General features: G+C 40.0%; 1 long non-coding RNA gene across 3 annotated transcripts in view; it reads right to left on the bottom strand.

Annotated features, from left to right (window-relative positions):
• LOC126291568 (uncharacterized) overlaps positions 1–26,372 on the bottom strand; it is a 79,711-nt gene that overhangs the window by 34,944 nt on the left and 18,395 nt on the right. For 2 of the 3 annotated variants that reach the window (XR_007551816.1, XR_007551817.1), the window contains 2 exons: positions 17,839–17,928; positions 15,885–15,985 (listed from right to left, as the gene is read on the bottom strand). This is a non-coding gene — a long non-coding RNA (uncharacterized LOC126291568). Of the gene's footprint in view, positions 1–15,884; positions 15,986–17,838; positions 17,929–21,892; positions 22,129–26,372 lie in introns of all 3 variants that reach the window. The other variant, XR_007551818.1, reaches the window with a different exon arrangement.

Genomic DNA, 26,372 nt, shown 5'->3' with positions numbered 1-26,372 from the left:
TATCAACTGCAAGCATCATATTGTCAGCACATAGCTCTATCCGTGGTACACAATTCTGTAGGTTGCACATGACAATATCCATTACGATAACAAAAAGCAACAGAGACAGAGCTGAGCCTCGATGAATGCCAACTATCGCAGGGAAGTTGTCGCTCAGTCCTGCAAACCACCACACCTGCCTGGTGCTATTATACAGCAATTTTATCAAGCTTATGATCATGAAGAGTATACCGAATCACCTGAAATGGTACTCAATCGAATGCCTTCTCAATATTGAGAAAAGCAAGATGTAATGACCTTTTTTGCACAAAATTTCTCTATCACCTGGCGCACAGCAAATATTGCATCTATCGTGCCATATCCCTTCACACAGCAACATTGATTTATTGAGGGCTGGTGTATGTATCAGAGCCTGTTGTCAAGGATACTTACAAATGTCTCCATAGCAGGTGTGACTCATAACTAAAGGTTCTGAGGCAGAGCCACCCTAAAATATATATTAAAATAAATTTCTCAATAACGTAATACAGAATTTAAATTAGCAGAATGCATTTCTCATGTAGATTTAAATAGAGCCGGTCAATGTTTTCGGAACTGTTGATATGTGATATCATGCAATGTTTTTCAAATAGGTAGTAGCTAGTCTTATGGCTGCACCTAGAAATGTCACTTAGCTCTGTGTCGCAGAGGTCTAGGCGTGTGGCTTCCTCGGAGTACAGCTCTAATTGGCATCCCGAAGGCTCCAGTGTTTCAGTCTAAGGGTGACTTACCAACCTGCACAAAATTTTCACATTCCAACCCAGCATGTTGAGTTGAGTGAACATTAATCCAGTAGTGAAACTCCACTATTTTGTGATCATGCCATTTGTTCGTGTGCTGCTGCTCAAGAGTCGCCGTGAGATGAACAGTAGCAAGTGGAGCGTATCGAGTTGGTGGAATCTATTGGCCATCTTTCACTGCCTGTTATTAGTTTTGAATTTTGTGTTATTATTTGGTGAAGTGCAACCAGTGGTAATTTTACTGCCTAGTGGCCACTAATGCCCCACTTACCTGCCCTGGAGGTTAGCGTAATTTTTGCGGCAGTATACTTTTCCTCGTCTTGCCGATACTGTCCGGCATGACGTGTAGTTCGACAGCCTCCTTGATTGCAGTTTGGATTGTGGTTTCTTTTGTCTACCTTGGTTATAGTGGTTCCTTCTGCCTCTCGATGTCATAAATACTGGATTCTGAAGACGCAGTGCTGTGTGTCACTCCTCGCTTGCACACGTTAGATGGAGTTGGTAAGAGGATTGATCGGCCTTTAAACTGTTCCTACTTTGAGTTGCCATCCTGTTAGGTGAGTGTAACTCTTGGCTGCCTGTCCCACCACTTGCGCAGCTGTAGGGGCTTGTCTTAGGTCGATCCCTGGAGCACTGGCTGTGGATCACTCCCTTTTTTATTTGGTCTGATTGTGTCAATTGTTTAAATTATTCCTGTTGCTTGTGGCCTTCAGCTGACAAACAATTTTAATTCTTTCTTAATAAAGCCTTCGGCCGTTAGTGTAGCTTGTGTTTCAGTCACTTTTTTAAAATGACTGTTTTTAAGAAATTATTTCCTTAAATAAAGTGTATGTGTTTACTTTACAACCAACAGTAACTGATTAGGCATCATCCACACCTTTTCCTGCCTTCCCTAAGTCCCACATTTCAGTAGTAGCACAGCATGGTTACTATTGTAATAATGCCATTATAGTTACCGTTGGTTCAAATTTTAACTCTGTCAGTGTTACACGATTTTTGTCTTTGCTATTTGGTTGTTTCAGGTGAGCAATTCTAATGGTGGTCAGGCAGTGCCCCAGTATCGGCCTGTTGAGGAAGGACCACCTCACTTATGAGCTGGCGATAAGTTGCCAACCCAGACTTAGCCGCCCGTTTGCATGCTACCATTCTTCAGCCGGTTGACATCACGCCAGATGTTGTGGGTGAGACAGAAACAGCCATTGAGTTTCTGTGTAAGGCTGTTAGGGGCCTTGAGGACACCATTAGCTTTTTGGAAGGCAGTCAGTCAGAGAGAGTGTGGTCACAGTTAGTACATTTAACCAACCAGATAGCGGATTTAAGGACATTAGAGGATCGTTATAAGGAATCAACTGCTCAATTGGGGTCCTTGATTAATGAGTTGATTACATGTTGAGAGCTTGATGGGAAGAGAACTGGGGAGCAGGACTTGCTGTCTTTAGGGGGGTGCACAAGCCAGCCTGGGAATGATGCACTTACGTCTACCAAGAGATTAGATGCAGCGTTTGCTAAATTGCCTAATCCTCTGGTGCATCTCTTTTGGGACATCACAGAAGTAGTGATAGACCAACTCAAACAAATTGAAAGGTTATTATGGTTGTTTGTTCGTCTTGAGCAACACCCTGATGCCTTTGGTGTTTTGCATCAAGTAGTTTTGTTGCTATTGTATCAGTTAGCTAGAGGGGAATTGAGGACCCTCATTCCAAAGCATGACAGAGGGGTTTTCCTTGCGGCAGTTGAGGGAGCTTGTAATTAACAAAAGATTGACCATGAGATTTTGCAAACAACTCGAGTGTCGCTACATTTGGCAGTTGCAGCAAGATAAAGAGGAGTCACAGCAATATGTGGACAGAGTCAAGGGGACCTTCTTGGCCTTGTTAGTCGACTTGCCAGAACACGAATTAGTTTCTATTGTTCTGAGGGGAATGCGAGCAGCAGATAAGTTGCACTTTGTTTTTTGTGGTCATCTCTCCACCTGGGAAGAACTTTGTGCTGCCGCTGTAGCGATATCTGCGTTACCGCTCGCGGACGATCCATACCATGAAGTTAAGATTCAGCCAATGGGCATTATCAAGGACAACTCCAGATTATCTACAACAGCTGAGTTTGCTAAAAGGGAACCACGGCATTACTCCAGGTGCGGTCAGACAGGTCATTTAGTTCGTTCTTGTGTTCAACCACACGAGCCCAGATAATAAATGACATTGGGCTGGGCAGTGACCTCGGGATCGAGCCTTTAGACCTTGGGGTGCCCATGTCGTTGCTCGATCATCACCTCCCCTGCTTTATATTTGTTCTCAAGTAGGTGGTGAACCTATTTGTGCCGTTTTGGATTCTGGTAGCTCCTTTTCGTTATTGAGCTTGGAATGGTTTCTTGAATTTGGTCATCTTACGAGACTTAAGTCGGTCCCTTCTTCGGTGCAGAGATGTCAGGATGCCAATGGCCAGGTGTTGCCTCTGCATGGTTGGGTCTGAGGGAATATCTCGTTTGGGGATTTCTCCTGGCCCTTGTCTTTGGCCTTGGTTAAGAAGCTGCCGGCTGATTTGATTTTGGAATGTGATTTTATCAGTAAAACTGGCATTGTCTTGGATTATTCTGGGTACACCTTTTTTAAGTTCACTTCTGCTCAGCGTAAGGTGCATCGAAATGTCAGTATGCTGGCTGTTAATGCAAAGGTTAATGAGTCTTATCTTGCTCATCTGTCTTCACAGCAGGCCTTTGAACTTGGAGATTTGCTACAGAGGTTCCCCGAGCTTCTCTGCGAAAGACTGGGGGTTACTAATTTTCTTGAATACCATATTCATCCGTCTGACCATATTCCCATCAGGCAGAGCCCATATCGTCTCTCACTGCATAAGACAAAGATACTAAGAGGAAAGATCTCTAGGATGCTCGAGCAAGGTGTTATTAGGCCTTCTACATATGCTTACGCTTCCCCCATATTCCCTGCTCCTAAGGATCAGGGGCAAGATTTTCGGCCTGTTGTTGACTACTGGCGCCTGAACACCATAGTTGTCTTCGACTCTGTTCCTTTATCTGATCTTCATAACTCTTTTACTTGGTTTGCCAGCACTAATTGGTTCACTGTGCTCGATCTGAATCGAGCCTATTTTATCAGATTCCCTTAGCCGAAGAATGTAAATACGCTACAGCATTTTGTACTGATTGGAATCTGTTTGAGTTTAATTGTTCCCTTTGGTTTGGCTACTGGCGCAGCCATTCTCACTCGTTTGCTGGATAATATTCTTGGAGACTTGTAATTAGTCTGTGTTTATAATTACTTGGACAACTGGGTGATTCATAGCTGTTCATTTCAGAAGCATTTGGAACATATCCAGCAAGTCTTTGCTAAGCTGCAAGAGGCCGGTTTGACTGTTAAACCCAGTAAGTTAACATTAGCCAGGCAGCAGATATCCTTAGTATCAGGTGAGAACATTCCCACTGACCAGGAGCTGACTAAGGCATTGAGAGCTCTTCCGCTGCCTGCTGATAAACATGGGATTGTTAGGTTCATAGGCATGGCAAATTATTTTAGACATTTTGTCCCTAATTTTGCTCAGTTGGCGGCTTCTTTAAATGAACTTTAAAGGGATGTGTGTTTTGAATGGGGGCCTACCCAAGAGGCCACATTTGAGCACATTAAGAGAGTTACAGCAAACCCTCCCAGTCTCAGGGTGCCCGAATTTAATAAAAAATTTATTGTACAAACTGATGCATCTAGTGCGGGTATTTCGCCCATCCTCTACAGGAGTCTGAGGGCCAAAGGCAGCCATTAGCGTACACAACTCGCCGGTTGACCAGTGCCAAACTTAAATATTCTGTTTACGAACGTGAGGCAATGGCTATCTTGTTCACAATGGAGAAGTATTGCTATTTCAGCTAGAAACTGACAATCAAGCATTGAGCTGGGTGCTAGCAAGGCCGCATAAAACTGGCCGTATCGCCAGGTGGGCAGTACGCATTTAAATTCGAGGTGAAGCACAATTAGAGGCATCGAGAATGCGTTCGCAGATGTCCTTAGCCGTGTTTTTACTGAACAACCATCTAATAAGGACGCCCAAGAAGCGGCGGCATGCAATGTTAGGCAATATTCCTCATTTATTTAGTGACATTGCCAACTACCAGGATCAGGACCCCACTTGGGGGCCGGTTAAGAAACGGCTTTCAGTGGGAGAGCATTTGGATGAACTCATTGTCAGGAAGAGTATTTTGTGTAAAAGAGTGGGACGTACTAAGGAGGTAATCAATAAGTCTTTCGGAGTAAACCAGGAGACCAGGTGTATGTCTGTGATTTTCCCGGGAGGGAGGTGCGTGTTAGAAACCTTGGCAAGTTCATCCCGTTTCCTGGGTCCCTGTACTATTATGCATATCTTAGGCCCAGTTAATCTTCTGGTTAAAGACAATCGCACTATTAAGCAATACCGGGTCCATCTTAATCAAATTAAGTTTGGTTAGGCCACTTGTTGGGTTACCCCTGGACTGGCGTTTCAGGGGAGGAAGTTGAGCCGTGTGCTGCTCGCGTTGGTACCGTTGGTAGGTTGGCATCATGTAATAGGGATAGTGGCGTCTCGTTTTCTTCTTCTGTTTACTGGCACCACTCCATCTGCTAGCATTGTCTGTCTGTGAGGGGCAGTAGCAGTGTTTATTGATATCTAGTACCAGTGCTACCTTTGGAAGGATATGAAGTGTTTTCGAGTCATGTGTGTTGGTAGTTCAGTTGGGATGGAGGAGCAGAGAGGTTAGGCAGCTTGAGGACATGCTGGGACCGCTGGTGGCACGCAGGCATTGCCGGATCGAGGGGCTGTAGTTATGAGGACCACAACCCCATTGTCCACCGGACCCAGCACGTTGAGTTGAGTGAACATTAATCCAGTAGTGAAACCTCCACTATTTTGTGATCACGCCATTCGTTCGTGTGTTGCTGCTCAAGGGTCACCGTGAGATGAACAGCAGCAAGTAGAGCGTGTCGAGTTGGTGGACTCTATTAGCCGTCTTCCACTGCCTGTTATTAGTTTTGAATTTTGTGTTAATATTTGGTGAAGTGCAACCAGTGGTATTTTACTGCCTAGTTGCCGCTAACGCCCCAGTTACCTGCCCTGGAGGTCAGTGTATTTTTGTAGCAGTGTACTTTTCCTCACCTTGCCGAAGCTGTCCAACATGAAGTGTAGTTCGACAGCCTCCTCGATTGCAGTGTGGATTGTGGTTTATTTTGTCTACCTTGGGTGTAGTGGTCGATTCTTGGAGCACTGTCTGTGGATCAATCCCCATTTTATTTGGCCTGATTGTGTCAATTGTTTAAAAATAATATTTGTTTTAATTATTCCTATTGCTTGTGGCCTTCAGCCAACAAATAATTTTGAAATCTTTCTTTATAAGGCCTTCAGCCATCAGTGTAGCTTGTGTTACAGTCAATCTTTTTAAAATGACTGTTTAAAAAAAAAAATATTTCCTTAAATAAAGTGTGTTTACTGTGCAACCAACAGTAACTGATTAGACCCTGCCCACACCCTTTTCTGCTTTCACTAAGTCCCACATTTCAATGGTGTAGGCTGTTTAATGAAGAAAGGACAAATGTTCATGATGAAGTACAATCTGGATGGCCTACAGCCACGAATGAAGGCTCGACACAAAAAGTTGACGAGGCAATTCACCACAACAGACGCTTCTCTACTGACGAACAGCATCAGATATGTCCACAAGTTTCATGATCAGTAACTTATCAAACTGTTATCGAGAAACTTCACTACAAAAAAGTTGTGCAAGACGAAAAAATGTTAACAGAAGAACATAAAACTAAGTGAATGGCACATTCTTTGTCCATTTTGGAGTGCTATGACACGCAAGGTGATGAGTTCTTGAGTCACACTGTAACCAGTGATGAAACATGGATTGCGCACTACACTCCAGAGAATAACCATCAATACAGTGAGTGGCATCATTCAAAGTCCCCAATGAAAGCACGAAAATTCAAACAAGAATTTCAACATGGAAAATCATCGCCATGGTGTTTTGGAACCAGAAAGGAATGCCTCTGTTAGACTTTTTGCCAAGGGAAATGACTATAAATACTAATAAAAACTTTGAAACATTATTAAAGCTTAGGCGCACGCTGTTCAAAATCACCAGCAGGGACTGCTCTCTAGCTGTGTCATTCTGCTTCATGACAATGCTCTCGGCCTCACGCTGCGGCAAGAATAAAGACGTGACTGCACAACTTTCATTGGGAATTACTGAATCATCCGCCATATCACCCTGACTTAACACCATCAGATTTTCATCTGTTTCCAAAATCCAAAACTGAAGGAATTTCTTGATGGAAAGCACGTGGAAAATTATTAGACAATGAAAAAAATTGTTACTAGGTGGTTTGACAGTCAGGCAGCAGCATTTTTTGATGCTTAGATCCAAAAGCTGGTGCAATGGGTCGACAAATGTTTAAATGTTCTTTGGTGACTAAACTGAAAAAAGGAAAATGTGTTTACTGTAGTTTGTGATACAATCTTCTTTCGTAAATAAAGTTTCTCTTACTCTATTGCAAATAAGTTCTCCCTTTAAAAGTGCTTTTGGTTTCAATGGATTTTTTATTTGTGTACACGGGTAGAGTCTGTACTACCACTCTTCTTCTTAAAATTGCTCAGCTAATGCACAGCAGAGAAACTGGAGATGTGAAATTGTATGACAGTTGTAGCAAATTAATGACGAGACTGAACACCTGATACAGAAATAGAATTGAATAGAAGTATTTGAATATCTAGGAGATTATGTCTGTGAGTTTTAAAGTGGACTGACTGGACAAATCTAGACATGGAAAGGCAGATGCCAGACAGAGATTTATTGGAAGAATCTTAAGTAAGAAAGAAAGTAAAATTCGTGCACAAAACATTATTCAAGTGCTCTAATTACTGCTTAGCATTACTTTTGTGTAAAGCTCAAGAATTAGCATGTGTCTGTATGACACAAATAATATTGATTAAATTTAAATAATTGATATGTGACTGGTAGTTTAAGGAACAATTTACAGTTCTTGAACCCAATAGAACATTATTTTAATAGTTATACTAAATCTAAATCCATTGTGTGATCAGATTCGGAGTGAAAAAAAGAAGAAGTAGTTTTAATTCAACTGACAATTTATTCTCCGTAATAGACAGCTTCTCACAACTAATAACACAGGAATGAAAGAAAATATCTTCAACAGGCCTTAAACAGGTGGAACAAAATTACAGAAGCTCATTGTTTTGCAAGAAATCAGTGAAAGTCCAGTCCTGTCATATGTACCATAATGTAATGCTGGCTGCTAATGGAGAAAACTAGATGACACTATAGTTTGTAGTTGTAAATAAAAATGTTTATTAAAAAAAAAAAACCTCAAGATAGCAATGTAATTACTAGCCAGTGTTCTCAATACTTTACTGTACACCACTAAATAAAGAACATAATTAATTTCCTATACCTATTACTCCATTCTGTCAAGACACCTGACAAAAACGTTAAAGTTCACAACATAAAATCTTTTGGGTTTTAAGGGAGAGGGTAAGGAGTCATTCCAATCCCGGGAGCGGAAAGACTTACCTTAGAGGGAAAAAGGATAGGTATATGCTCGCGCACACACACACACACACACACACACACACACACACACACACACACACACACATCCATCCATACATACACAGACAAATGCTCAGTGTATGCTCTGTTTTCCCCCTAAGGTAAGTCTTTCCGCTCCTGGGATTGGAATGACTCCTTACCCTCTCCATTAAAACCCACATTTTTCCTTTTCCTTCCCTCTTTCCTGACGAAGCAGCCGCTGGTTGCGAAAGCTCAAATTCTGTGTGTGTGTTTCTGTTTTATTCATTGTGCCTATCTACCGGCGCTTTCCCGCTTGGTAAGTCTTGGTATCTTTGTTTTTAATATATTTTTCCCATGTGGAAGTTTCTTTCTATTTTATTTACAAAATAAATTATTATTTATATAATGATAAATTAAGTGTGTGCGACATTGCGGGGCTAGCCTTTTTATAAATGGTAAAATAAACCACAAGAAACTACCAGACATTTATGCAGTACTTCTGCTCAGATCTTACTTTTGTGTACTGGGTTTGAGATAAAAGCAATAAGGTTTCTAATTCAGCATGCCAAGGTGTATTTTCATGTTATCCCGTGCATTCGAGTGAACTTTACATCTTGCTGTTGATAACTCGGAAACTTAAGTTTAGTTAAGTTCCCAGTACATGCTTCTGTGGATTTTCCTGGTTACATTGACTGCAAACAGAAGTTTATGGACCATACCTGTGCCACTGAGCATTTTATGCCCTAGCTCAGTACAGTAGGCAGAGTTTGACTGCCAGACATTTCTTCTTCTGTTCATACACCTGCAGGGAACTTTGCGTGGCTCTTTCCTGCTCGGAAACTACTTTACTCACCACACTGAGCTGCTCATAACTGGACTGCGAGCTCGCAGCTAAGTGACACTGAGATAAAATCTGTGTACGATTGCCACTGCAGGAATTTCACAGGACACTCAAAGCCAGTGCATGTGTTCACTCCAGTTACACTCTTACATGTCAGAAGGCTGCAACATCATCCAGCAGTTAGATTTCTTACTTCAGGAAACTTCTCCTTACTTAAAACAATTCCTGGTGCAATTCTGTTCTCACACATTCCTGTATATGGTGAGCTTTTGCCTACATGTCTACATCTACTCTGTCCAGTGTGTGGTTAAGAGTTGTGTACCTGCATCATTTTTAACACTTACCATTCTGTGGGAATGAATGTCAGAGAAATTAGTACATTTTGTGACCCATTTTAAAATGTAAGCTTTTGGAATTTTGTAAGTAAAGCTGCCCATAATGCACAATGTCTTTCTAGTACTGCCTCACACTGCAGTTTGTTGAACATTTCTGTATCTTATGCTGACCGAACAAACCTGTAATGAACTTTGCGGGTCAACTTTTTATGTCGTCTCTCATCTGTCAATCTAACTCAGTACAGCCTGCAGCCTGACGAACGGTACTCGAGAATTGGTTGCACGTGGACACATGCTAATTATTATACTATGCCTACTGCTGTTCTAATTTTTCTTAGGGAACAAGGTTTTGGTGACATTAGGACTTTAAGAGAAAACTGTATCCCCCAACATTGTCCCCTTCCAAATAAGAAGAAAATAGAGAAAGACAAAAAGGTGCTATTCATTCTGCTAAACGAAAAGAACATAGTCTGTTGTTGTGTAAATAGCAGGACAATTTCACTGTTTCTACAGAATCAAATACAACTGTTCTGAACCCAATAATTAATGTTAAAAGAAATTCTTAGTGGTCAAGGAAGCACACTGAACTTCCTGGATCCTCCATCCACACAGAATACAAGTCCACTAGCTCCAGTTTCATGGAATGTAGCACCTGATTATGAAAATTAAGGGACTCAGAAGAAGGGGATGTAAGAAATCAGCAAGTACCAAGTGCAAGAAGTATAATGTGAGACTATACCTGTATATTGAGTGTTTTGCTTCCGATCACCACAAATAATTAGTTGTTTTTGTTTTTGATTTGTACTGTGCACTCGTGTTGAATTTGTTTCTTTCAGTACAAGAATGTGTAATCATTTCGTATGAATGTACATTTTGTTCTCAATTGTGCTTAGCATTACGTACATGGTATAATATATTGTATTAAAACAAGAATGGTAAAAAATTAACTTTCTTCACTTTAAATGCTTCTTTTTCAATATAACAAATAAGGTAAAAGTAGTAAACATAAAAAAATTTAACAAAAATTAATTTGGCACAAACTGATTAACACTGTAGCTGTATTGTCTCCACCCACTTACACTCGTTTAATATTGCAGTTACCAAGTTCTTCAAATAAACTCTATGAACCTTAATTTCAAGAAGGGAAATGTTTTGCATCAGTTTCTGGCCCATGTGTAGTTATTTATAATTTTATTTGTTTAACTGATGGTACTCATAATGTCACAAGACCACTGAGCAATACGGGGGCAAGGTGAAATGTTAAGAGATACATTCAGAGGTCAGAGTATTATGTCATATGTTTTGATGAGTTCATTTCATGCTTTAAGTGTGATTCTGAAAGGTCTACAAATAGGCACCTATAGCTACATTCCACTGGCTCTCAACATTTTCAACCATAAATATCTTTAGATGCAGGGGTACATGGAAAACAGAGGAGCAAAGTCTGGTAAATGACACAAGCCTGTTTCTAATGCCATTCAGTTTTCCACTGTAGAACACCTCTGTGGGTAACAAGATTGTCCCGATGAAAGATTTTTTTTCCCATCTAGGCAGTCTACAATAATTTCACAGCATTCAACAGACGCTATTTTATTCTTTGAGAGGCAATTGATGAGAGAAATTCCTTTTGCATCCCAGTAAATGCTAGCTGCAAATTTTCCAAGCAAATGAATGTGACATCATATTTTGTTGTGCAGAGTGAACCTCAACCCCCCTTTTTTTTATTGCTATTTTCTTCTAGGTTGAAACTGTGGACTCTTGTCTCATCCACAGTAACTAACCAGCACCAAAAAGCTTACATCTTTTTTAAAACACTTCAGATATTGCCCTGATACTTTATTCTGATTTTTGATGTTGTTCAGCAATCCGCAATCTTCACTGAATATGCATACAGTGACGAATACATTGGACATTTATAATCATCCATTGTAGAATACAATACTCAGCTTTTTTTATGTTTTCATCTGTGATTGTAGTTTTGGGACATCATCCAATACAATATCTTCAAAAGATTCATGGACCCATCTGCATTCCTTTCTTCACTATTGAAAATAATGAGGAATGAGCCAAAGCTACTTCATCTTTGGACGAATTTGCAGCGGCAATAAACCATCCAACAAGAAAGTTACCTACACTAATCTTTTGAATGAAATAGCACAAAATGACTACCTACAAAAACTGCCTACTCTGCAGATCAAATTTACACTGAACAACAGGACTGCCCAACTTTACCTGAAGTAACATTTGCCGTATTCAAAAGCCTCATCTCAATAATGTGGTTTATGAATAATGAATGGTATCCTACCGGCTGGGTTTTGTTCTAGGGCATCAGATGCTTGTAATATTCAGTGGATACATTATTGCCTCAGAATATACATATGAAAACATACTTAAAAGCGGGTGAGGTTGTAACACATCACAACTCCCCTGGCTGTGACGTAGATCTTTCTGTTTAGTTTTCGGGTATGACATAAAATTATCATCTTTATTTTTCTCATCAAGTATTCTTTATTATCAATTAGGTGCTCACTTAAGGAATTTTATCTCTGTTGCCATTTCATTTCTAGTTATTCTAAATTAAATGAGGAAAAGAGAGAGGCAGATGTATTTTGTCTCCTCCCAGTGGATGTCAAACCGAGGGGCCACAAAGAGTGTGCACTAAAATTTTTGTACCAGTTTTGACAAAATGAAAACGAATTGAGCGTTAAGCCCTCTTGGTGTGGACAACATCATCACCCTGTTCAGTTATTTTATATTTGTGTTACATGACGAACACTAACAGAGAGCATATGAGACAAGGCACAGGAAAGATTTCTTCACAAAGAGATAGAGGGGCTGGCTAGTACTTACCTCAGCTCAGTACAGCCGATAGAAACACAAAAAATAACCGAAAATTTAAGTTCCTAGCTTTCGGAATAAATGTTCCTTCATCAGGGAGGAGAGAGGGGAAAGAAAGGGAAGAAGGGAAAGTGGATTTAGTTACTCACAACCCAGGTTATGAAGCAACAGGGAAAGGAAAACAGGGAAGGTAGCAAGGATGGAGGCATGGTTGTCAGAGGGAAGCCAAAGATATTCTACTGCAGGTACTGTGCCAGCTTCAAACCAAAGAGGATGCATACAGAGGTAAAGAGGTGTATAGTATAAAGATGTAGGATGGAAAGATGCATGAATGGCTAAAGAGGAAAGGGAAAGAGGAGAAGACTGAAAAGTAAATGGGAGTGAGGTTGTTTAACGTAGGTTTAGTCCAGGGGGATGGCGGGATGAAAGGATGTGCTGGAGTGCAAGTTCCCATCTCCGCAGTTCAGAGGGACTGGTGTTACTTTTCAGTCTTCTCCTCTTTCCCTTTCCTCTTTAGCCATTCATGCATCTTTCCATCCTACATCTTTATACTATACACCTCTTTACCTCTGTATGCATCCTCTTTGGTTTGAAGCTGGCACAGTACCTGCAGTAGAATATCTTTGGCTTCCCTCTGACAACCATGCCTCCATCCTTGCTACCTTCCCTGTTTTCCTTTCCCTGTTGCTTCATAACCTGGGTTGTGAGTAACTAAATCCACTTTCCCTTCTTCCCTTTCTTTCCCCTCTCTCCTCCCTGATGAAGGAACATTTATTCCGAAAGCTAGGAGCTTAAATTTTCGGTTGTTTTTTGTGTTTCTATCGGCTGTACTGAGCTGAGGTAAGTACTAGCCAGCCCCTCTATCTCTTTGTTAGTAATTGTTTCACATCTTTATATGAGATTTTCCATTAATTAGAAAGATTTCTTCAGCCAGTTGTACTGAAAATGATACAAGATGGTATAAGTAATAAACAACAGTACCCATCAGTACATTACCACTAAGTCCATGATTCTTTTACTAATCAAACTCCCACGTATAACACAGCTTTAAACTTCTGATTACTTTACAAATGAGTTAATTTTTAAATATCTGACGTTAAGCACCTAAGCAAGAAAAAGTAAGGAATTACATTTAACCCACTGTCCCCACACCCTCTATCAAACAATTTCCCCTTCTTCTGTTCTGACATGCCCTACCAAACTATGCCCCCACATCACCGGTGCACCGGCTCTGGCACCCACGCACCATGTGCCTATAGTTGATCCCTGACTGCAGCGGGCGGGGCGCACTAGCTTTGTGGGCCTAAGTGAACCAATTACGTAATGCAATTTTGTAAATGTCTCTACAGCAATGCTTCAGTGTTGTCAGAACTTTGTACACAGCTACTATTTGTGCACGTTGCCATTAGTGTTTCACTGACGAGTGCCAGCAATGGCGTTGTGAGCTGTCAGAGGTCTTCTTATGCTGTCTTAACTATAGCCTGCACACCTAGCACTCCTCTCCCCCGCATTCATAGTTGGCAAACCTGCTGCCTCCCTCTGAGCCACTAGCTATTCTTCCCCAGCCCCTCTTCCTGTCTTCGCCTCTCTCCCCCCGACAAATGACATAACCCAACCTCACCATAGTCCACTTACTGAAATGCAATGTCGGCATTGTATGTCCCATATTTTTCACATTAATCAAAGTGTTGCCTCCAGACTGTGGAGGAAGTTCCAGGAAACACGTTAAATAGCGGATCAACATCACGAAGGCTGTCCACACAAAACTACAGCAGCTCAGGACCAGTACATAATTAAATGTGCACAGATACGCCCTACAAAGACAGCGACTACACTGTGCCACAAGTTTTGAGAAGCCACAGGGGTTACCGCAAGTACCCAAACTGTGTGCAGCAGACTTCCCTGTAGGGGGCTGAATGGTCAAGGATCTTTCAAGACTCCACCACTCCGTCCACATCACAGGAGTATTCGTGTAAAAGGGCTTAGGGCACATGAATGTTGGACGCCAGACCATTGGACCAAAATGCTGTGCACAGACAATGTGTAAATGGACTTGCACCTTGATAATTCTGTTTGCATACAGAGGTGAACAGGGGAACATAATCATCCCTCAACAATTGAGGAACATCACCAACAATCTGGTGGCTCAGTCGTGTTGAAAACAACATTTTCCAATCCATAATCAGTGGTTTTGCAGAGACTGTAGGGGAAGGGTTTACTCTACAAGATGATAACACCCGATCTCAACGTGCTCGCAGTTTGTGTCGGTTTCGGATAGGACGTGGGATCCGAAGAATGGATTCGCCAGCACGCTCACAGGATACGAATTGCATAGAGCACGCACAGAGCTTGCTCAAAACAGCGATCTCTAATCATCAGCACCCTCCATTAACGATTGAAGCTATCAGGAATGAATGAAGGGAAAATATGTCTCAAAATGCCTGCAACGTGTTGGTACTAAGCATGTCCCATTGCATTTGAGAGTGCCTGAAAGTTTGCGGAGGACTTACACATTACTACACAGTGCACTGTTTTTTGATGCTGTGGGACATTGCAATTTTTTTTTTTTTTCAAATAATGTTCCTTTTTCACTTCATAACTGATTCAAAACGAACATATAGTGTAGTTTTCCTTTGTGCAATATTCTGTATTAACAAAAAATACAGTATAAGACATCTATGTTATTTCAAGATACTAAAACCAATTGTATGCTTAACCTTTTTTGATGGATTTATTAAGGTTAAAGTTTGTTGGAAGTCATTAAGTTCTCTCATTATTAATCACTGGATAAGTATAGTATGGGTAATTTGGAATCTGTTTTAAGCAACAGCTAGTTTTTCATGCATCTAAATGCATATGGTGTCATACAATGATATAATTTTACAGGTACATTCAGTGATAATATGTGGATACTGACCTCAAAATGTGTTGCAAAGAAGGTTAGTAGTAAAGCAGTAATAAATTAATTAAGTTTAATGCTGTTAAGAGGCAGTTTCACTGCAGAAAATGCAAAAATGTCATGAAAAAATGATTATTATTATTTTTTTTCATTATTTTGTGGAGGGTATCGAACCAGACTCAGGACTGAAGACAACAACAACAACAACAACAACAAACAACAACAGTGAGAAAAAGGTTCATGTAGATTTGAAATTAGAGGAAAGTTTGTTGTAAGTCAATAAGTGTTCTCATCTCAAATACTGGATGCAACAGTGTGTGGGTAATTTGCGTGCAGTGAGTTATGCTGCCTCGACACACACACACACACACACACACACACACACACACACACACACGGTTTATAACTGTAATCCTAGTCTTACAATGTTAAATCTTCAACGTAAGACTATGTCTCATAATGAGTACATTACATAGCAATTTCAGTTTTTACATATGTCCAAAAAATACTGAAAAACACATTTTTGTTGTTTCTGTAAGCTGTTTAATAAGCAACCTGCAATTGTGACATGCAGCATTGGCTGGGTTAGCCGTTTAGTAATTAGTAATAGAGATGCTCACACCTTTTGATGTTCCTCTCACATTCTACTAAATGGGGCTCTTTTTCTGAATCTGTAGATTCACTTCTCATAAGGAGAAGTTTCAGCAGGAAGAAATCCCAAGTCTGTAAAGGAAAACCACTGTAATCATGATGCTGTGGTAGAGGAACATGTCACTATGTTAAGTGAACAATAAACAAATACTACAGGTGATACATACGTGTCTGCGTAATAACATTTCAGATTACAAGTAATAGAACATATGAAGAAAGGTGATGGTCATTATGAGTTATTTTGGTGACCACCCCAAAATTTGCCTGTAATGCTTCAGCAAGAACACTGAATATCTTATGACTAATAGTTAGATGATGTAGAAACTCCTATATATTTGTAAATGCAGGATAAATGTTGTCATAATGTTATGAAGTTTGCAAAGCAAATAATTTCTTATTTTGAACATTTGTTAAAAGAATACTGTAGGCTCAAGTTGTAAATCCTTCTTAAAGCTTACAGCCATTATTTTTACACATTGTAAAATTGCCGAACATGACACCCTTGTAAATGTTTATAGCTTCCCATATGATTGTAAGAACACCGTGCTTTTAGCGTTGTAACCATTATTATTTAAACACTATACAATGCCTAATTTCAAATCCGGGTGACTTAACTGAACTTGACTGCATCAAATGTTAGTTCCCCCATCAAAGGAACTCACAATCACAGCTACCGGGCAACTGTTTGACACTCCACTGCTGACAAAAGTTCTGGCAGTGAAGTGGTGGGTTTGCGCTAGTTAGAGGAATAAGACAGGTCTACTCCCAGACTCAGAAGAATGGCGTAAAGGAGCCATCGTGTTCGGATGTGTCATGACCACACTGCAAATCCAGTCGCTCAGTCTATTGGCGTACCAATAGGAACTGTATGAAGGCACAGTGAACCTCTCACAGCCCCGTAACGTGGCTCATGAACAGTGTCATGCCTCACCAGTGACAACTGGTTTCAAACCGGACAAGAACTGCTATCAGCAAATGCGGGCTCTTCTTGACCAGTCTCGTGTGGATGAGAGAACTGCACGCAGTGGAGTTCTGGAGGTGGCTACTTCACACGAGGCCATTCCTCAGAGCGATACATAAAGCTGTGCATCTTCAGTGTACCGAACAACTCTGAAACAAGACAGAATCTTACTGGAGACACGTAGTATAGTCCGACGAGTCAATTTTTATTCTTTGCGAAAAATACGAGGTGTTGAGTGTTCTGAAGGTCCTTACAGACATTTGACCCAGCAGTTTCTTAGGCAAGGCGTGATTCTGTGATGTTTCGGAGGGGCTTTTCGTGCCAAAGCCTGGGCTCACTCGGCTGTATCACAGCAAATGTGAACTAGGTCGTCCATTTTGAGATTCTTGGTGACTAAATGTTCCCCTTTCTCCTACATCTCCATAATGAATATGCTGTAATAACTCCTATCTTCTAAGATTACAACAGCCAAGTTCACTGGGCTGCACATGCATTCCTAGTTTGACAAACTTGGGCACCTCAGTACACCTCAACAGACTCACTATATATGCCAATCTTGACCCCTTACAATATGTCTAGGATTATCTGGAACAGAAGGTGAAACATAGCAATCAATATCCCTGCAATTTGGTATGTGTAGAGGATCTAATCATTATTCAGTAGTTTCAGCTAGATGTACTACCTGAAGAAACTTGGGGATGCTCTTTAATCCCATTATTGACAACAGAGGATCAGTATTAAACAGTATTAACGTAATGTCTCCTAAGACTGACAAATTTTTTATCTGGTGTGCTTATATGGAACATATCTACCACTAAGAACTAAATTATCACACAGTCATTGTGAGAAATATTAGCTACAGAAAGCAGAAAAGTATTCTAAATAGTTTGATCCATAGACTAACTACAATTTCAGCTTAAGAAAAATGTGTCAATGTACTAATGTGAAATATAGGTCTACTTACAAAATGGGGAATAAGTTTCAGTGGCAATATTTGTTTGTTGATGGCCATGATGACAAATTTTCTGCTGCTTTCTAGAACTTGGGTTTTGATCTGGAAATAAAATATATAAAGCTTCAAGTAACAACAACAACAACAACAACAACAACAACAAAGGAAATAGGAAAGTGAAAATATCTCCTTTTGGATGTTTCTACAACATGAAACGCAATAGGCTACCAGGACAACTATTTCTGGAATGAGATGTCAAGAACAGCCTGGATAACATAAATAAGAAAAGAACAGGAAAGTAAAGCCATTAAAAGGCTAGAAATAACAGACAGCAACACTTTTACAATTCATGTACTTTATTTTCAAGGGGATTGAGGCAGGAAAAAAGAAGAACCACAAAGACAGGAAAAGGTAACTTGGTGACAAGATGAATGAGCAATGAATGAAACAGAAAGAACAAGGACTGTACAGAAATTGAATTTTGTTATGTCATGATGATGAGAGAGGTCACATCATCCACTACGTGAACAACTTTCCACTACAGACATTAGTCCTTGTTGCCAAAATTGGACGATTGAAACTGGAAAAACATTGTGTGGAGTGACAAATCACAGTACACAATTTGGTGCTCCGATGGCAGAGTGTGGGTATGGCGAATGCCCAGTGAACGTCATCAGCTAGTGTGTGTAGTGCCAACAGTAAAATTCGGAGGCAGTGGTGTGGTCATGTTTTCCCTGGAGGGGGCTTGCACCCCTTGTTGTTTTGCAAGGAAATGTCACAGCACAGGCCTACATTCATGTTTTAAGCACCTTCTTGTTTCCCACTGTTGAAAATCAATTCAGAGATGGTGACTGTATGTTTCAACAAGATCAACCACCTGTTCATGATGCACAGACAGTGGAGAAGTGGTTACATGACAATAACATCCCTGTAATGGACTGGCCTACACAGAGTCATGACCTGAATCCTACAGAAGACCTTTGGGATGTTTCGGAATGCTGACTTCGTGCCAGGCCTCACCAACTGACATCGACACCTCTCCTCAGTGCACCATTCCGTGAAGAATGGGCTGCCATTCCCCAACAAACCTGCCAGCACCTGACTGAATGTATGCCAGCGAGAGTGGAAGCTGTCATAAAGGCTAAGGGGATGGGCCAACACCATATTGAATTCCAGCATTAAGTCATTTTCAGCCAGGTGCCCGGATACTTTTGATATCACATAGTGTAGAAGTAATTTTGAAAGCAACACTACTGCACCCAAATACTGGAGTAAAACATGACCAGTGTAAATGCACCTTTTGAGAAAAGCAGGTGTACCGTATAATAATGCTTTGCACCACTTTACATCCCCCCCCCCCCCCCCCATTTGGGTAAAACTGCCAATCCCATTCTTGCAGGAAACAGGTGTCTACACACAAAATCTACATTGCAAGCTAAGAAACCAGTGGCAGTATTATTCCAAAAACGCACCCGGAAGCTTCCCGACTGCTATATACCCTGTTTCCAAAACTAAGGAATCCACATTTTCTACTGCCTGTCGGATGTGAATAGCTCCATCCTCAAATTTCCTCATGAACATAAAAATCAAGTGGTTCACATGCTGCTATTTACGAGAAAAGTCTCCTGTATGTCGGCAGCATTTGTATCTTTATAAAAAATGATACCTGATGAAGAACCTGGTGTCTTTAAAAAAGATGATCTCTCACAAGACGTGGGTAGACAAAAATTCAGAAATTGAATGTCTTCTTTCCTGATCAATGTTCTTGTCAGACTGTGCAGCTGTGCAGGGAGAGACTGCCATGGTTTCTCCCATGGAATTGATAGTATTCACCCGGTCAACTGTGCAGATGATAAAATTGGCTGGATGAAACTTTCACTGATTATGTTAGGATACTCAGGTTGTGCACTCTAGGAAGAAATCATGTCCATTGCTTCATCTAACTATGTGGATCTATGGCTTCATGTTTTCTTCCAGACCTGATTGGCCAATAAAAATCCCTCTGACAAAACGTATGATATTGAGCATTTTTAGTACAAAGGTCCTGATCACGGATACTTTCCAACAATTCGTGAGCCCAGTCATCATTTCACCCTTCAGCAGCTCCAATGACAGTATCTGTTAATTCAAGTATCATCACTTTACGAACAATATTTTGATTTGCATTGGGAAGTTTGCTAAATTTCTCCCAATTTGCTCATCACAATAATAGCAGTGTTTATTAACATAAAATACCTTCCTGTATGATCGAAGATTCAACACTGACTGTGAAGAGCCTTTGGCCAAAGACGATCTAATCAGTTTTGGGTTACTGTACTACTTCTGACAAGCATTGTGCACTTCAATTTCAGCCAGAATGGTTAATGACTTATGATGTGCTACACACCACAACATGTAAATCGAGGGAGATCTATGTACCTGAAGGTGGGACAGATTTATGTCTTCCCATTGGAAATTTCATTTCACTGAATAACTTTGACTTACAAAACAAAAAAACAACAAAATCGAATTACTTTGACTTTCAAGTGCATTAATGCTTAACAGTGCCTGAAACTGAAAAACAAGTTTCTTTTGTAGCACGAAATTCCATGCACTACGTCTTTGATAATTTGTCATTTTTCATTTGTAATAGTAATTTTTGAGTTACAGGGGTTGGAGTCGACTTTTTAGCTAAGCTAGTAAAAATGAACTAACTTTGACAACTGATTACAACCAAATGGCTGCAACGATTTTGATTCGATACAAAAATTTAATGCTCTTTCATTTTGGTAAGGGCAACGTTTCAGTAGGATGCGCAGTTTCTGAGTAGTGGGCAAAAACCTTAAAAAAGTGCCAAAATATCTTGGTCTTTTGGCCGCAAAAAGATGTCCCGAGGGTTCTGGAGATCAAAAACTTGGATTCAACAAACTCTCAACTATAGACACAAGATAAAAAAATCCTTCTACCTCATTTTTTGCAAACAACAGGCTTTCTTTGTGATGCCATTACTGGACTATGTGGGGGTATGAGGTGATATATACCACTCCGAAAGAGTGACCTGTGTCTCTGCATCTTCTTATCACTGAATGATACTTAGAACTAAAAAGTAAAGCTATTGAAAGTGCAGCTACAGGTACTTGTGTGTGTGTGTGTGTGTGTGTGTGTGTGTGTGTGTGTGTGTGTGTGTTTTGTTTTGGGGGGTGGGGAGGGATGGGGGAGGGAGATATTTTTATTTGCACATGCCGAGCTACGATAATGGACAATGTAAGTATTCAAAACAGGTTGGCAATCGCAACAATTTCACCAGAGGGAATACCTGTTTGGATGAGAAAATTGAACTTCATCAAATTGCCAGCCCATTTTGAAGATGTATCGAGTTCCTACGAATGACTCTACAAGCAATGGACATTAGGTTAGGAGAAACAAATGAAATGTTCTTTGAGATTTATTTGACAGCTGATTAGGAATACTGGTGTAAGGTACTGATGCAGTCCAATTGAAAACAATATACAAGTTATTAGTTCAACTTGGACTTCATACTTCATTTGGTTGAAGCTTAAAGTGTGGTGTAACTTTCCTTAATTACAAGCAAGATTTGGCAAAGAAGAAGTCTGGTTAGCCTTATAAGATATCACGGTCAAGAATAAAGCTAAAGAGGATCCAATCAATATTGGCATTACAGAGCAGCACGAATACTGTAAGAAGGTTCAAACAAGTCTTCGGAATGAATAAGAAATGGTACACCTCTGTATTACATAATTTACAAGTTCAGATGTTGAAGATGAAGTGTTCATGTTGCAACTGTGACAAAAATAAAGAGGACTCAAGGAAGGACTTGTGGTGCCCTGAATAGGCTGCTATAAATAATGCAAACTGCGTGTACACTCCACCTTAACTTCAACACTATCTTTAATGTGGACACGACCACCTGGCAGCTGTACACACAGAGGAACAGCCACTGCTAAATTGTAGTTCCACAGTTGCAGAGCATATTGCAGGACTCATCATGCACAACTTCAATGGTCTTTTCAAGCCCCATCCCCAGACAGCAAACATGAGAATTGTTCTCACAACACATCTTCCAAACCTGTCGTCCTCCTGGCCACAATCTCCACCAGCCCCTGCCATGCACCTTGTAGAGATGCATTCCAGTCATATGTCAGAGCAAAAATGCTCATGACAGAGTAGTTGATAAGTGGTGAGCACCCCAATGTTGGGAGGTGTTTTAAATTGCAGATGCTGATGCCAGAGCTAACGATCCAGGACTGTAGAGAAGTGGGTAGCACTCAGAGACGTGGAGATGCGAGTTCCACGGAGTGGGTGCTGTGGAAGAAAGAGCCCCATGAAATCTAAGAATGCAAAATGTCAAAGATAATAAATGTATTGTAATTGTTAACTATCATGTTCAGTATCAGATCTGTTATGCATGTAGTACATAGAGGCAGTAAACAATTTGGTAGCTGTCCTCATTTATCATGTACCGAGTTGAAATTCTTAAGATTATATAAAAAGGTAAATTGCATCTCACTTCTTATTTATGTGTTGGAGTGAATGAAAATGAGAAATTAATTTTCAGCAAGTTTATCTTCAGCCTGTAACAGCGTGAAGTCTGAGCCAAGTTGGAGGAAGAAGGCACACAGATTCAGAGCACAGACTAGCTGGACCCTGATTAATAATACTTAAGAGGGGCCAAATATTCAGTAAACAACTTTCGTTGTAAATAAAATGAGTATTCAGGTGGCAACTTATTTAGGTGTTTAGTGCTTGAGGTGAAGTGCAACAAACTATATAACAAACTACAACACCGTTCAAACCAACTCGAAACACTTCATGTGACGATCTTGCAGCTACAAGACAGATAAAGTATAACAAAAAAGTCAAATCTCAAAAAAATTTCGTAGGGAAGCGCCAAGGAGAAAACGTGTTGCCAAGGACAACGAGAATTCAACAAGATGTTCTATACAGTACCGACATCAAACTGAATCAGGCACAAATAATAAATTGGGTGAAAATGCAAGAACTCTGTTGGGGGAGAAACGAAGCAGTATTCACCCAAGGGCAGTGTGTGCTCTACAAGCAGTCATCAAAAGACAGCAGCGCACTCACAGTCATTGACATATTGCAGCCTACATGCAGTTCATTAGCAGCATGCAGCCGTCCACAGATTACAGACCCCGCGCAGCACATCGGCAACACGCAGCCTTGAGCAACTAGCCGTAGAAGTGCAGTACGTCGCCAGCATGCACTATAAAATTAACGGTGAGCTGTGCTTGCAAACAATTTAAGAAGTTGTATGTGTTGTGAGTGATACAATAAGACAGTGTCAAATAGAATTAATTTTCAAAGTAAAACCCTCAATATAGACAGTAAGCATACTGATTAGAGAAATAAAATATTTGTTTATGCCTGTCATTACAAGAAAGATGACCATGACACGAGAAATGAATTTAGAAATAATTTTGGGAATATCTGATGAATTTACTAAGCAGATACAAAATCAGTTTAGACGTTAATAATAAAATACAGTCATCCAAAGAAAAGGTACTTACCAATAATAATGACAGATTCGCTTGATTTGATGAGAAACTTGAGCATTTGAAGGAGTGTTTAGCGAATACACCAGATCATCAATGTTTTTAAAAACAAAATTCATACTGAAATGCTTAAACAATGTGACCTTGTACATAACGAAATTCAAGAACGTATTAGCGAAATTCATACTGATGTAGATAGTTTGCAAGAATTTGCAGTAAAAGAGTGTAAACTAGTAAGAGATCACATCGCAGATGCGCAAAATCATGCTCAACTTTAAGGGCAAAGGAGGGAGAACAGAGATTCCATTTCTTCACATGATATCTTAATGGGTTTGGAGGAGAAAGTACAGGCCTTAGTACAATCAAACATTTCAAGAGAGTGCACTAAATTTAAACAGCATACAGCTTTACAGGGATGAAGTAACTCATCCAAATAATGAATTTAAACGATTGTGAGATGAGTTAGTTAAAACGTGACAAGAAATCACAGAAAGTCAGTGCAGAGGAAAATCATTAGATACAAATAGTTTTTTAGAAGAACTACAATTAGGCAGTAGCATGAACCTATAGAAGCATTTCCCAAAGTTTAAATCAGACAGAGATGTACACCCAACATACTTACGAGTTTTTTTGACATCTTTACCTCAAAAATGGGACGATTCTCAGAAAATAAATTTTGCATTAAGTTATCTAGTAGGGGATGCTGCTCAGTGAAGGAATGCTACTCAAAATAATTTACTTCATGGAAGGAGTTTCAAGATAGATTTAAACATAAATACTGGTCACAAACAATACTGGAAAAATTAACTTTAGAATCACTCGATCCAACACGCTACAATACTTCGTGGGGAAGTTTCAAATAGTTTACAGAGTGCCATTTAACACAATCTAAATATTTAGACACCCCACTGGACTTGTCAGACTGGACTGTCCAAAAGAATGCGTTATTTTGGAGAGTCAAGAAAGTTATACTAAAATGGAGATTGGTATACCACAAACAGTGAAGTTCAAGTTAATTAATTTTATTCACGGAGGGTATGGACATTTTGGAGTATGCAGATGTATAAAACACATGATTAAAATTTACTACTTTAAAAACTTAGGTCAAAAAGTATTATCAATAATAAGATCGTATTAAGTATGTCAAAGGATGAAAGACAATAATCAAGTAGTGTTGTATAAGCTGTACCTAATAATATCCAAGGGACTGCATGGCCTTATAGCAATAGACTTCTTTTGTCAACTACCCACGAAGAGGGGAGGAGTGAATATCATATTTGTACTAGTAGTGTGTTGGTCAAAGTACTTTATGCTCTATCCAACCATACAAGTTAACACTGAAACAGTAATTAGGTGTTTAAAGCAACATTTCAATGATGTAGGAAAACCTCGTAGAGTATTGACAGAAAATGGACCACAGTTTTACCAGCCAAGCCTTTAAAGAATTTTTAGGATGGGAAAATGTTAAACACAATGATATTTCAAAATAACATCCACACAGCAGCCCTTGTGAATGAATAATGAAGGAAATTGCTCAACTTCATAGAACCAGTCGATCAAAGCAATGTACAGGTTGCGCGCAATGGATTTCAGTTTCAAATGATGAAATGATTATTAACAAACTGCAATAGTAAAGAAGCTACATGATGCACTTAATGGGAGTTTATGGGTAAGGAACTTATACCAGTTTTGGTTCGACCCAGGGAAGGGATGACCTCAACCACTTTGTAGGAGTTTATGGGTGAGCTGCTCCAGAGAAGGGAACTTATAACAGGTTCAGGTGGACCCGAGAAAGGAAGGACCCCGACAACTTTATGGGAAGAGAGGTACATCACATTAGCGAGGGTACGAAGTTATAGGAAAGAGTACTTAATCCCTGGAAGGGCAATGTTGAGAAGTGTTTATGAGTATTACCACTTGCTCAAGGGTAGAGATCCTGGATAAGGGAGCTTTTAGTCCAGATTGATTAAATAAAATTATTGAAGTCAAGTAATTTACCTGTCACTGAGGACACAATGTAATCCCAGAGTGCTCTGACATTTGATCCTAGAAGTACACATATTTACCTTCCCCGAGAAAGAAATAGATTTTTGTGGTAAGGTATAATGTAATATGCGTCGATCGTAAAACAAAACACTAAGAAAGCAGCTACACAGGTAGCACAGTACTTGTGGCGTGCACATGAGTTTTGTTTTAGATTAGGTTCCTCCCCATGGGAAACAAACCGTTGGCCTGAAAAATTACAAGTTCGTGTCACTGATGTAGGTGTGCCAACTGTAAAAATTGTTATTTTGCCTAAAAAGGTCATTCCAAAGGATTTAAATAAGCTTAATCTCGTGTTAGTAAATTGTCGAAGTGTCTGTAGTAAGATCCCCGAGTTACTCTCCGAAACAAACAGTAGCAATCCCAATATTGTATTAGGTACCGAAAGCTGGTTGAAACCAGACATAAAAAGCAGTGAAATTTTGAACTCAGATTGGACAACGTTTAGGAAGGATAGGACTGATGCTATGGGAGGTGGCGTGTTCATTGCAGTTAAAAGCTGTTTAAACACAGTTGAAATCGATAATGGGTCGGACTGTGAAATAGTCTGGATAAAGTTTTCAATCAGACAAGGATTGACCATTGTATTAGCATGTTTTTATAGACCACCAGAGTCTGCAACAAACATCGCAGAACGTTTCAGGGAATGTCTTGAGTACATAGGAAATAAATATCCAAATTATCCATTAGTTATAGGTGGAGACTTTAATCTGGTATCCATTGACTGGGAAAATTATACGTTTATCACAGGGGGCAGAAGCAAAGATTCGTGTCGAAGTTATTCTAGGAGCACTCTCAACATACAACCTTGAGTAATTCGTTAGAAAACCAACTCGAGATGGGAACATATTAGATATCTTGGTGACAAACAGACCTGATCTCTTTGAGGAAGTTAATCTAGAAGAAGGTATTAGCGACCATAATGTTGTTGTGGCTTCTATGTCAGTAGAGCTCCAAGCATTCATTGCGGGACGCAAGATACTGAGCATC

This window comes from Schistocerca gregaria, chromosome 9 (genome assembly GCF_023897955.1).
Source record: "Schistocerca gregaria isolate iqSchGreg1 chromosome 9, iqSchGreg1.2, whole genome shotgun sequence".
NCBI classification, from domain to species: Eukaryota; Metazoa; Arthropoda; class Insecta; order Orthoptera; family Acrididae; genus Schistocerca; species Schistocerca gregaria.
This window is presented reverse-complemented; position numbering and strand designations above follow the sequence as displayed.